The sequence below is a fragment of the Trichosurus vulpecula genome, chromosome 2 (assembly GCF_011100635.1).
Source record: "Trichosurus vulpecula isolate mTriVul1 chromosome 2, mTriVul1.pri, whole genome shotgun sequence".
Taxonomy (NCBI): domain Eukaryota; kingdom Metazoa; phylum Chordata; class Mammalia; order Diprotodontia; family Phalangeridae; genus Trichosurus; species Trichosurus vulpecula.
The window spans coordinates 395881429-395895084 of record NC_050574.1 but is presented as its reverse complement, the minus strand read 5'-3'; the positions used below and the strand labels follow the sequence as shown (position 1 = coordinate 395895084).

Below are 13656 nucleotides of genomic sequence, written 5' to 3'. Positions count from 1 at the left end.
GTGCTATTTGTTTAAATATCTTTTGAATTAATATGTCCTTCTGGCAGACTCTTGAACTACGACCTTGAACTATGAAGTGATGACCCCACAGCGTCCCTTAAATGTTCTAAGACCCAAACATGGGCGACCTTTCTTGGGGGCCCACATATGAAGGAATGCCCAGATGCTGCGACAATAAGGTCTCAAACTTTTAGACTATAAAGTTAGGCTTTATCTTTCAGTCCCATTCTAGGTAGTTTGTACCCTATGCTCACAATCCAATAAAGACTGGCTTATCTAAGAATTAATATCTAAAGCATGACAGGGAAATGGTAAAGAGACAGTCGAATGATTGATGGGGTAAGTAAGCCCCTATTCTGTGCTCAGTAATTAGCATAGATATACAGTCTCTGTCCAAGGACTACAGAACATAAACCCCAAGCAAACCATAGACATCCTGTGTGGTACAGAGGACTAAATAGAAGGAAAGAAAGCTAATGTGCCACAATGTAACTGTGGGAGGGACTACGTAGAAGTTCTTACTCCCCTGGCCCAGAAAAGAAGTGTTTTGCTTTATTTAAACAAAAAACATTCTGACATGAGAATAAAGATGTTATTTATTTTAGGAGACATGCGTTTCATGAACGAAATTTTTTTTTGTCACAGTAGGATCTACTTGTTTTCTCAGTTTTCAAAGGATTCTAAATAAAGACCACAGACTTTGTCTGTCAGGAATATAGCGATTTAACAGGATTTATTATGTTTGTATAGTACTCTTCAAAGATGGCATAATTTAAAGTGGCAATAAGAGTAGAGAAGGAAGATGACTGATTGAGCCCATCTGGTGTTCTGGTCTCCACACAATGTTTGGTGGAAATTACTGCAGAATTGCCGAAGCCATTCTTATTTTTCTCAGGCTCTACAAGTGAATAGATAGTGAAGCCAAATGTAGTTAGTTCCCTTTTAATCAGTAGTTGGTTATTCATTTTGTGGATTTATTTCTTCTTCTTACCTGCCTTTTGGACTTTCCTTGTGAACAACTCCACCAGAGACAAGATGAAACTCAAAGTAGTCAAAATTATTGCTGGTTTGACAGTGTCTATCTATAATCTCACCCCAACAATTAATCGTATTAAGCAAATGTGCATTAAGTATCTACTGTGTGCAGAAAAGTGGGCTCCTTGGTTTATATTAATGGAGGTATCGATGGCATTTTTATCAAATGTGCAGACGACAGGAAGCTGGGAGGAATAATTAATGTGTTGGATAAAAGAACTGAAATCCAAAAATATTACAATAAGTTGGAGTGATGACTTGAATCTAGTAAGATGAATTTAAATAAGGGTAATTATGAAGTCCTGTATTTAGATTAAAAAGCAACAACCAACAGACATGTTAAAATTTAATATACATTTCTTAAGCTTATACTGTGTGCAGGGCACTTTGCTAGACATAATAAGATAAAGTCTCATGGAGCTCACAGAAGGAAGCTATTACAAGCACAACATATGCTCATACACATGCCTGACCATAATCATAAATACTATAAAATATAATAATACACCATAAGTACATAAATGGGAGGCAAGCAAAGTGTTATGTAATATAGAAGGTAAGGTCTTTGCCAGTTGGGATGGGAGTGAGAGCAGGGTCAAGGATGGCTTCCTGGAAAAGATAGCATTTGATTTGGGCTTTAAACAATGGGTAGAAAGTCTATTAAGTGAAAAAAGGAAGGTTTTTCAGGCACAGAAGAAAATATAGGGCATGGATAAGGGGTGGTAAGTAACTCGGTTTGTCTAGAGCATCTAAGGCATAAATCAGAGTAGTCTGAGATAAAGTAAGAAAGGTAGGGTATTAGTCTGAAGAGCCCTTGAATGTTCAACTAAGTTTTAATTTCACTCAGTAGGCAGTCAGAAGTCATCAAAAAGTTTTGAGCAGTGACTATGACTACTTCTATGCATAAGGAGTATTAGTCTGGTAATAATGTGAGGGATGTAGTGAAGAATGGGGAGAGAGCAGAACCAAGAAGGTCTATTAAGAGGTGATTTAAATAGTCTAGCCAGCAATCAAGTTGGGGGTATAGATGGAAGTTTGGAACTATAATTCACAACTTTGTAAGTGACTGGATATGAGAGGTGAGGGAAAATTGAGTTCATTATGTATGTATGGAGGCGAGGGGAGCGAGAGGAGGGGAGAGGAGGGAGAGGAGGGGAGGGGAGGGGAGGGCATACTTGTATATTTATATATACAAGGACAAAGAAAGAACAAGGCACCAGCTAAGTGATTAGAGAAATAGAAGAACTGTATTTTGTCATAGAACCCAAAAGAAGGGTATCCAGGAGAGGAAGGATTGTGGGGGTGGAAGCTAGATTTTTAAGGGTTTGAATAAGGAATTGATGATGGTAAAGCAAAGGCATTTGGAGCAAATACATTTCAAAAATTTGGTAGTAAAGGGTGGAAAGATATTTATAGACAGATGGGAGACAGTCAGTGCAGAAAGAGAAATCGAAGTTGATGAAAGTGTGAGGGGCTATAGATGGCTGGAGATTTCTGGAACAAGGTCCTAGAGGAGATGAAATCAAGTTGTAGAAGTACCAGTGTTATTCTCCAAAAATAGGAATGTGTCTGCCCCAGAGACATGAAGGAACTAAAAGAAAATGGAAAATGATGCTAACAAGTTTGGAGTAGCAGAAAGGAGGAAGAGGTTGGGGGGGAATAGGTGGGGAGGGGGAGGTGGGGCGGGAAGGTCCCTTCAGAGAGAGAGCGTGGTTTAGTGGACGAGATGCTGGACTTGGAGTCAAGAAGACCTAAGTTCAAATTCAGCCTTAAACACTTAGTAGCCACGTGGCTCCAAGTAAGTCACTTAAATTCTGCCTCAGTTTCCTCAATTGTAAAATGGAAATAATATAGCACCTACCTCCCCAAATTGTTACAAGGATGAAATGAGATATTTTTTTAAATCACTTAGCACAGCCTGGCACATAGTAAGCACTTTATAATAAATGCTTGTTTCCTTCCTTCCTCTTAATCTCAGTTACCTCATCCATAGATGGGGGGGAGGTGAGAGGAAAGGGAGGGATTCTTTGGTCTCAGAGCTCCCTTCTAGACCTACAATAATAATCCTATGATTCTATGATCTGGCCTCAGTTTTCTTAGTCAAGTATGAGGGCTGGATGTGGCAGGGCAGGATAGGAGGGAACAGAGTTGGGGGATTAAGGAGAGAGGGAGAGAGCAAAGTTTGGGATGCCAAAAAGCTTCCAAGTGAGCCCTGCCTAGTAGAAGAAAGCAACTTAATATTTGAATGGCAGCTATTGTCTTCTACTGCCTTTAAGTAGATGGTTTGCTCACTAGTGGGTTGGTCAGAGAAGTATGAATTTCTGAAGCTACAGTCCAGGAAGTCAGAAGGGAAATTTGGTTCGAATACTGTTGTGGTGATTTTCATCACTTTCTTCTCAAACCCAGCTATTAGGAAAACTCTGGGATCTATTTTTGTGTTGATGCCCAGGAGAATTTATTCAGAATTAATTTAAAACACTTCTATCCTTGGGGGAAGGGTTCGTTCCCTGTGTCAGACACAGCCCTCAGCATTCTATGGGCACTTAATAAAGGATAAATAATAGGGCTCCATTCAGAGGCTGCTAGTCACACTCAGGAAATACTGACAAGCAATCAGGCACAAAGAGCAATTGCAGGAGAGGCCAAAAATAGGTTCAGAATATTTCTGTGGGTTTTTTTATTTCACCTGCCCATATAAAAATTTTACCAGTCCATCCATACTTACCAGTGATGCCCCTCCACACATACATACATACATCCCCTCCTCTTTCTCTCACATCCCTCAACAAGGAAAACATTAGCATCTGTCTACAGTGAAGTATGCTCACAATATATCCACAGATGCATATTTCCTTGAAAATCTAACAGAACAGTGCTAAGAGAAAAAAGATTTGAGATTAGCCAAATGCATTTCCAATTGATATGCTTCAACAAGAAGAGGAAGAGTGGGAAAGACAAGGATTGTGAAGAAGAAAAAAAAGGAAAAAGTTAAGTAAGCAAAGCAATAGGTACAGTTTATTAAAAATTATTTTAGTGATGCTGCCTAATATATTTTAGTCTCACTGCCTATTTTTTTTTCAGATGTAGTCCAATTTTTTAAAATCCCCAGGCATGCTCATTTTCACTATTGAAATGAATAGCAAGAATTAAATAGCATTCTTCAGACAGATGGGCCAAATTTCATTTATTTTGCTGTGGCTATATAATTACTTGCAGCCAAATACTTTGGACAATTCTAAAATTATTTATTTCACTTGATGTCCATATGAATCTTTCCTACCTGCAGTGTTCAATTTAGGAATGCAAATCAATTAGAGAAAATTGGTTACCTCTTTCATCTGTGCCTCATATTACCCCTGTGTTAATTTAAATTCTCCAGTATCTTAGGTAATATAAACCTTACTTAGTTTGTGTTGTAAGGACATGCACCAAATAATGTACCTAAGTCCAGTAAATTAAAAACAGGTAAAATGAATGCATTTCTCAACATTTGCAGCTCCTCGCAATATAATGGGTAAAATTAATTTTAGAAGGATTTTTTTCAATAGCCATGTTAATTGCTGGACAATTAGTTATGAAATAGTACCACTAGATACTGTGTTTACTTTGGACTACACTATTCTCAATTTTTTAAGAACTAAATGAAAGGGGAAAAAATCTCTCTCCAGAACTGTCATTGTACTTTTAAAGATACTAGGTACATCAATAAATAAATACACAAAAGAAGAAAATGAACTGTTGAATTCAGAAACAGGATAGGGAAAGGAATGAAGATATGATTTACATTTAAATTATATGTGAATCGATATCTCATGATAATACTTATTAAACCACTGTTAATTATATTACATTAAGTAATGTAACTGTGGGCAACCCCAAAGTAATTGTAACTACAGCTTAGAAAGTTAATACAAAGAGATTTCTTAATTTTTAAGTTGTAAATTTCCTTAGTTACAGGATGACTGGTGAGAAACTGTCTTAAATAGAAAAATGATTATAAAGCATATTTAAGACTATCCTTGAATGTGAGAGGAGGAAATGTGTAATTCATAAACCAAAATCGATAGAAACCCATTGGAGTTCTTTACTTCATTTACATTTGTTTTTAACCAAAAGTATCATTTTTTGTAGTCTCTTAATTATTGACTATATGTCAAATGCTATCATAGCCAGGTTGAGGAGAAATAACAGTGAATCCAAGATCATGCAAATGCTGTTTCCATGGGATATAATGTCATCCAGGTGTTACTTCTTTATAACGTAATTCCAGAATAAAAATTAAGATTTTTTAAATGATGTTACATTTTACTTTAACTAACAAAAATAGCAAGTACTGATCAATATTAGCTAGAATTCCAAACATGGTCATATTTTATAATTTTGTCAACTCATCATTTTCACAATTATTGACAGTGTAAACGCAGATCAAGTTGGTAGCACCCTCCCCCTCCCCAAAAAGGATGTTTTGTTGCATACACAATGAATTTCTGCTTTTGCAAACACAGGTGTTGATTGTAAAATACTTAAGTTTAAATATTTCACTTAATTTGCTTATTTTTTTAGATTTCTCTTACATCATAATATATATTTTGTGACTAAAAATTCTATTCTCTCACAGTAGAAAAATTGTAGGAATAGAAGGGGAAAAGAATCTAGTGAGAAAACAGTCAATCAGAGAAGAATGTAATTGTCATCTCTTTTTTTTGGAGGAGGGAGAAGTGGAATTGCCTGACCTACCATCCTGTGGGCACCAATGCAAATTGGATTATAACTTAATTGCCTAGGAGACTGAGAGATAAAGTGATCGTCCCATAGTAACACAGTCAGCATGTGTCAGAGAAAGGACTTGAATCCAGGTCTTCCTGGCTCCTGAATCCAAGACTTTCTGTCTTTTGTGCGGTAGTTGATTCTAAGGCCACCTTCTATCTACTTCACCACGCTGTCTCTCATCCTCTGACTTGTTGTTATTTAGTCGTTTCGTGTCCAACTCTTTGTGGCCCCATTTGGGGTGTTCTTGGCAGAGATACTGCAGTGTTATGCCATTTCCTTCTCCAGCTCATTTTGAAGATGAGGAAACTAAGCCAAACAAGGTTAAGTGACTTGTGCAGGATCACCCCACCAGTTAGTATCTAAGGCCAGATTTGAACTCAGAAAGATGACTTCAGGCCCCACATGCTATCCACTGTGCCACCTAGCTGTCCCTACCCTCTAACTTAGATATAAAAATTCATCCTTATTTCAGGAAGCTCAAAAGTTTTGAGACTATTCAAAATATAAAGGGGAGTTGCAATGATTTTTAATTCTATTCTCACAGGAGGAACAGAAGAATAATTTCCAAACTATTTAGTTTAAAACTATTATTCAGCCTTCACTCATTTTGAAAAAAGGAGTGGTTTTGGCTAGAGCCAAGGAAAACGTAGTCCCCTTTGCAAATATCCCTGAATTGTTGTTGCTGTTTATTTAAAGGAAGCTTCACTGTAAAGTATCTTTAAGGTTTGACTTGCCCTGGGGCTCTCTTAAAACAGAAAGGTAAAGCAGAAGTGGCAATCGAGAAAACTGGAGAAAGATGCACTTAAAGTTGATGATCACCGCCTCTCAGGGAAGAAGCCTGGATAGTTTGCAGGTTTGCATCCTAAAGCGGAGTACAATGTGACCACATCATTAACAAACGTGCATCAAAGATAATGCATCTTGAATGACCCCTCTACTCAAAGGACATATTGAGAACACTCTCTATACAAAGTGGCAATCTTGTGCTCAGATGCACCCTCCGCATACTGTAGTTACGAGGACCAAATTGATATGCCCAGGAGCCACATTTATACCATAGATTCTCATCACATTGCCTCAATCTTTCGGAGATGAGAAATTCCTCTCAATATGGTTATGTGTCTCAAAAGCCAATGCTCGTGGTCGATTTAGTAAGTAGCTAATGGATTCTGAGAATGAGTAGGGGAAGGTAGCTCAATGTTTCTTTCTCTGAGCTCTTAGCGAGAGGAAGTATCTTTCCGAGCAGTTTTATGGTCCAATAACATAATAGTAAGTTTCCAGTACATAATCAAGCTTATATAGAGAAAGCTACAAACATTTATTAGCATGCGAGCAGCTAACTACCTAACTTTTATTATAGCATTTAGAGAGGCATAGTAATTACTATTTTGTAACTGCAATGGGACTGGGTTATTGGTCAAATTTATTATATTTAACTGCATGGCTGTTCGTAAGGATAAGAAATAAGCCTGATGTTTCATTACTATGCGCAACTGCCAGGTAAGGAAACTCCCATTACCAATGTCGGTTCAGATCTTCTCCACAAACTCCAGTCTTAGAGAATTGCCAAGAGCACCAAGAGGCTAAGTGACTTCTCCAGAGGTAGAAGACCTAAACCTAGGCCTTCCTGGATGAATGCCAGCTCTCTCCTCACTATACCACAACTCCTCCCTATGGCTTTTTATACGCAAAAAGAAAGTTTTAAGAAATAGATTTTAGACTGAGCTCCCAGAATTTGAGTAATCTTTTATTATACTGCGGGCCCCTTTGGCAGTCTGGTGAAGCCTATGGCTCCCTTTTCAAAAAAAAATTTTTTAGTACATACAGTTACATACATTACAATATGTAAAATATATATGTGTAAAATATATGGAATTATAAAGGAAACCAATTAGATTGATACACAGTTACTAAAATATTTTTTAAAGTGAGTTCATGGACCTTAAATGAAAAACCCCTACTCTAGAATCTCTGGCACCAAAAGGTAAACCTTTCCCCATTGACCAGAGGAAAGCCACAGAGAAGAGTAGAAAACAAAGAGGATAGATAGATAGATAGTTATATATAATATAGAGAGTATATATTTTTTTTCTACTCTTCTCTGTGGCTTTCCATATGTGTATATGTGTGTGTGTGTGTGTGTGTGTGTGTGTGTGTATATACTTCCCTTATCTCTATGGGGCCACAAGATTCTCAGTAGTGGAAGGGACTTTGAATATCATTTACTCCAACCCGTGAGCACTACTTAGGAAATACTTCATAGACATTTCTAACAACCTTGAAGCCATCTACAGTAGTGAGAGGAGACTCACTACATTCTAAAGCAGCCTCTTCCAACTTTGAACAGTTCTTAAGTGTCTGGAAGGTTTCCCTAATATGAAAACTCACTCTGCCTCTATAAAACTTCTACCTGTTCTTCTAACAGTTAGCCCTTCTAGGTCCAAGTAGATCCAATCAATATCTTTTACATATGATAATCCTTCAAATACTTGAAGACAAGTATCATGTTTCCTCCCCTGTCCCATAAGAATTCAGTTCTTCAGACTAAACAGTTGCAATTACTTAGATTGATTCCCATATTGTTGTTTGTCTTTCCTTCTTGAAGGAGACCAATAACATCTGGAGGTGATGTCTTGACTTGCAAGTGAATCGTATTTAAGTGAGGCAGAGCTGTGCAGAGTCATCAACCTCACTCTCTCCTCCAGAGTCATCAGAGTCCAGTGACAAGACATAGGTCAGGACGACTGGTGATGGCACCCACTGATTCCCATAAGACTTGATCTCAAAGACTTTCATTATCCAGCATATGGAATATCCTAGGATAGTCTTTCATTGTTCTTGCTAAAAAGTGGTGCCCAGAATGCAATACCTCAGATGTAATGTTGTGGCAGAGTACAGAGGGGATGTCATTCCTTATTTTCTGGGCACGGTGCCTCTGAAAATAGTAGCTTAATAGTCCCAAGGCAGAGTTAGGATGGGATTTAATAGAATGAGAGCAGAAATGGTGAAGCTCTGGAGTGTTAGGAGTGATGGGAAAGTGTGGGGGAATCTCAATCTATAAGCAGCAATTCTCCACTCTCTCCCCATCAGTAGAGTATAGCATTTGAGTCAGTATACTCAATAAGCATTCATTGAGCAACCTACCATGTGCATAGCACCATTAGGTAAATTTTTTTAAAATATAGGATATATTGAAAAATTAAATAAGCAGAGGCAAGAACACAATATACACAATAACTTTGTTTTTTCAGTCATGTCTGACTCTTTGTAACCCACTTGGGGTTTTCTTAGCAAAGATACTGGAGGGGTTTGCCATTTACTCCTCCAGGTCATTTTGCAGAAGAGGAACTGAGGCGAATAAGGTTAAGTGACTTGCCCAGGGTCACACAGCTAGTGTCTGAGGCTAAATTTGAACTCATGAATGTAAGTCTTCCTAAATCTAGGCCTGGTGCTCTATCCATTGGGCCACCTAGCTGCCCTACATGATGACTACAATAATTCAAATGGAAAGAATAAAAATAAATAAACAAATAGAATTGAATATTGGAAAATTAAAAAGAATAGATTTGAGAAGATATCACCACCCCATCCCTTTGCAGAAGCAAGAGGTCCACAAATTCGTTACATTGCACATATTTTCCAATTTTTTCAATTTAATTACCAGTTTGATGATTTTTTTCTTTTTCTTTTGTCATTAAAAATATTGCTCATGTGCTCACTTCAGCAGCACATATACTAAAATGGAAACGATACAGAGAAGATTAGCATGGCCCCTGCGCAAGGATGATACGCAAATTTGTGAAGCATTCCATATTTTTCAAACTCTTGTGAAAATCAATGTTGAAAACTAAAAATATTAAATAAATTTAAAAATATTGCTCATTAAATGGAATAGCTCTCTAATATAAGGGAGAGGGAATACTGGGGAAAATATGGTGATATGAAAAAAGACATTAATTTAAATTAGTCTTTTTTAAAAGAAAGAAATATGAGGCATCTTTTTCTTGTTTTGTTTTGTTTTGTTTTTCTCTCCAGATAAAGAGAATCAGTTCAGGAAATAAGGCACAGACACATGAAGCAGTTGAATAAGAATGCAAGGTAGCAAATACGATTAAATTCCAAAATATTTGAGGCAATGTGATACAATAGAAAGAACACTGGGTTTGGGGTTGAATGACCTGCATATGACCACCAACTCTTCAAGTTACTAATTACAATGAATTTAGCAAGTAATTTCACCTCTTTGGCCCTCAATTCCATAGCCCATAAAATGAGGATATGGGACTAAATTATAACTATCGTAAGTTCCCTTTCAGTCAACAGGGCCTCCTTACACTGGGCTTGCCATCCAATTTTCTATCCCAGGTTCTAGGTATTTTATGAGGAAAAATCCTCTCTAAATCGTAGTTTATGAGCTGCCACTGATATCTTTTAATTTTTTTTAACTGATCAACCAGAAGAAAAACAGTTCATAACAAAGGTATTTTAATTAAAAAGCAATGTAAATAGGGGCAGCTAGGTGGCACAGTGAATAGAGCACTGGTCCTGGAGTCAGGAAGACTTGAGTTCAAATTCGGACTCTTGACACACTTACTAGCTGTGTGACCTTGGGCAAGTCACTTAACCCCAATTGCCTTATCTTCCCCCTTCCAAAAAAAAAGCAATGTAAATAAAGGATAGAACAACCCTCTACCATAAATCTTGAAATTACTCTCCCACCAACATATACACAATCAACGGGAAGAGCAGATCACCATAGAAATTATGTTGGGGGGCATCCGTGCATGGGCAATACCTGCAGCCAGGGCACACACAATGAAGGAGTAATTCATGTCTCTGCACTTCAAAATATCCTCTGTCTTCTACTAATATCATTAGATTTCCCCAACAGATGCTGCTCTGTGGCCCAGCTGGTCATCAACTTCAGCTATCTTCAGTATCACTTAATACCCCAATCAACATCACGATGGATAAAGTGGTTACAGTTCTTTCATCAACTCTATATATAGAAGATGGCAGCAAAGACTGGTAATGAAGGATGAAAACAAAAGCTTGGCAAGGTCCTGCAACAATAGTGTCGGAAATGGTAGAGGTCAGAATGAACTGAGATTGACAAGGAAAGCTTGTCAAATGGGGAATGTTAAGTTATATTACGGAAAAGAGGATGATTAAAGAAAAGATGGGACAATGACCACAGATGACAGAGTTATTTAATTCCTTTATTTTGTTTTCTCTGCTAAAAATGATCATTGGACTTGAAAGAACAAAAAATGGTTAATAGAGAGTTAAAATGCAAAATTAGTAGCGAAATAGCAAGAAAGCATTTAACTGGATGTGATGAGTTCAAGTAGCCAGGATCAGATACGCTACATCTCAATACCTTAAGACTTGGAAGACATATTTACTAAGCCATTCTCAGAGATATTTGAAAAATTACACAAAATGAGACTAATGCCATAGGACTAAAAAAGGGCAAGTGACTTTCTAATTTCTAATACTCTGAAAGAGTAGAGTCTACAAACTAAAAGCCAACTTGACTTCTATTCCTCGTAAAACTCTAAACTATGTTATTAACATCTAGAATGTTTTAGTGAAAATTCAGAAAAGGAAGCAGTGATAATAAAAAGAGGCCATTCTGTGAAAGTTGGTGTCGAATGCTCAAAACTAAAGCACATATCTTTCCATTCTGTTAGAAATAATGAACTTCAAAAGTGGAAATTGACATGTATTATCAACTATGATCACTGTTTTAAGCTATTCTGCTAGTTGCTTTGATGTAATATATGTTGAGATATGTCTATTATATCCAAAATTTTATGTCAAAATTTTTATCTCAAAATTTTTTTAATTAAAGTACTTTAAATTTTTTTAAAGTGACAGATTAACCTCAATTTCTTTTTTGACATGAAGCTTTAAGGAATACAATAGATGAAGCTTAACTAGATTTTAGCAAAAGATTTTAAAATATCTCTCTTGCAATTTTATTTTAAATAAAATTTTATTAAAATCTTCTGGTTTTTATATCTCTAGAATTTCTCCCAGTTTCCTTCCCCTTCTCCCCCTAGAGAGCCATCCAATATAATAAATGACATTTTTAAAGAAAAAGAAGTAGAAAAATCAGCAAAGCCAATCATTACATTAAAAAATTCTGAAAGCATATAAAGTGTGCCTCATCTATGAACCTTTCATGTCTGCAAAAGAATAAAGTCAGAGTGTCTTCTCATATATCTTCTTTGGGACCATGTTTGTTCTTTGTAAATTTGTAATATTAACTTTGATTTGTTTCATAGTTGTTCTTTCCATTTACATTGTTTTAGTCATTGAGTATATTCTTTTCTTGGTTCTGCTTATTTCTCTCTTCATCAGATCGTGTAAATCTTTCCATGCTTCTTTATACTCATCATGTTTGGGTTTTTTTCTTACAGTACAGTAATACTCCATTATATTCATGTGCCACAGATTGTTTAGCCATTACCTCAATCAACAGGCATCTATTTTGTTTGCAATTCTTTGCTCCCACCAAAAAATGCTGCTATAAACATTCTAGTGTATGTGAGTCTCTCTTGCAATTCTTGTGGACAAGATGGAAAGAGAGGCTGCTAGGTGGGATTATGGATAGATAACAGGATTTGGAATCAGGAAGACCTGAGTTCAAAACATAACTCAAACATTTACTAGCTATAGTACTCTAGGGACTTTGTGCTATTTAACATTTTTATCAATTATTTGAATAAAGGTAGAGACGGCATGCTTACCAAATTTACAGATGACACAAAGCTGGAAGGGTTAGCCAACCAGTTGAATGACAGAATCAAATTCCAAACATTTTTGATGGTTTAGAATTGATAAATTTGATGGAGACAAATACATAATATTATATCCATACTAAAAAAAAAAATCAATTTTAGGAGTTCAGGATTTCATAAGTCTAGCTAATCTAGCTGGAAAAGAAATAGGGACTATAAGCTCAGTATAAGTCAATATTGTATGGGGCCAAAAGCCTCTCTCATCATGTTCTTGAACAATCAATACTTTGAACCCAAGTAGAGAACTTATATTTATTATTTATATTTATGCCTATTAAATTTCATCTTATTAGATTCAGCCCCATAATTCTAACTTGTTAGTGCCTTTTGGAGTCTGATTCCATTATCTCACAAACTAACTAGCCTTCCGACCTCAATGTCATCTATAAGTATGCCTTCAATGTTTTTATTCAAACGATTGATAAAAATGTTGAACGCCATTGTCCTCTACTTTCTTGAATAATTATTAGCTATTAGAATAGTTCATCCACCATCTGGGCCAGAGAAAGGGCTTAGTTGAAGATGCTAAAATCTCCCAGAACATTTTGTTCAATTCTCTTGGGCTCCCATTCAAAAATAAAGTACGTTTTCTATATTCTATTGATTTGGTAAGCTGCCAGGAAGCTAGTGAGACTTTAGCAGCTCTATTACTATTTCTTTTTTACCCTTATTTAATCACTTAAATAGCTCTTTAGTTTTTACTTATGAATACATTCTTATAAGCAGCCATCAATGCCTTTCAGAAAATATTTTATATTTGGAGCAACCTGAATACTACTATTTATCACATAATGTCCTGTCCCATCTTGTCAAGAAAATAGTTCATACCTAGTCAAAGCTATTTGTATACCCAGATTAACAGAAGAAGAAATAAAATATTTAAATAACCCAATCTTAGAAAAAGAAATTGAACAAGCCATCAATGAGCTTCCTAAGAAAAAATCACCCAGGACCAGATGGATTCACAAGCAAATTCTACCAAACATTTAAAGAACAAATAATCCCAATACTATATAAACTATCCAGGAAAAAAAGCCAAAAAAAG

General features: G+C 36.3%; 1 non-coding gene across 1 annotated transcript; it reads left to right on the top strand.

Moving 5' to 3' along the window:
• The first annotated feature begins 9516 nt into the window (after positions 1–9516).
• LOC118840621 lies at positions 9517–9623 on the top strand. Its single transcript, XR_005009791.1, has one exon. It is a non-coding gene; the product is annotated as a U6 spliceosomal RNA (small nuclear RNA).
• Positions 9624–13656: the final 4033 nt, after the last annotated feature.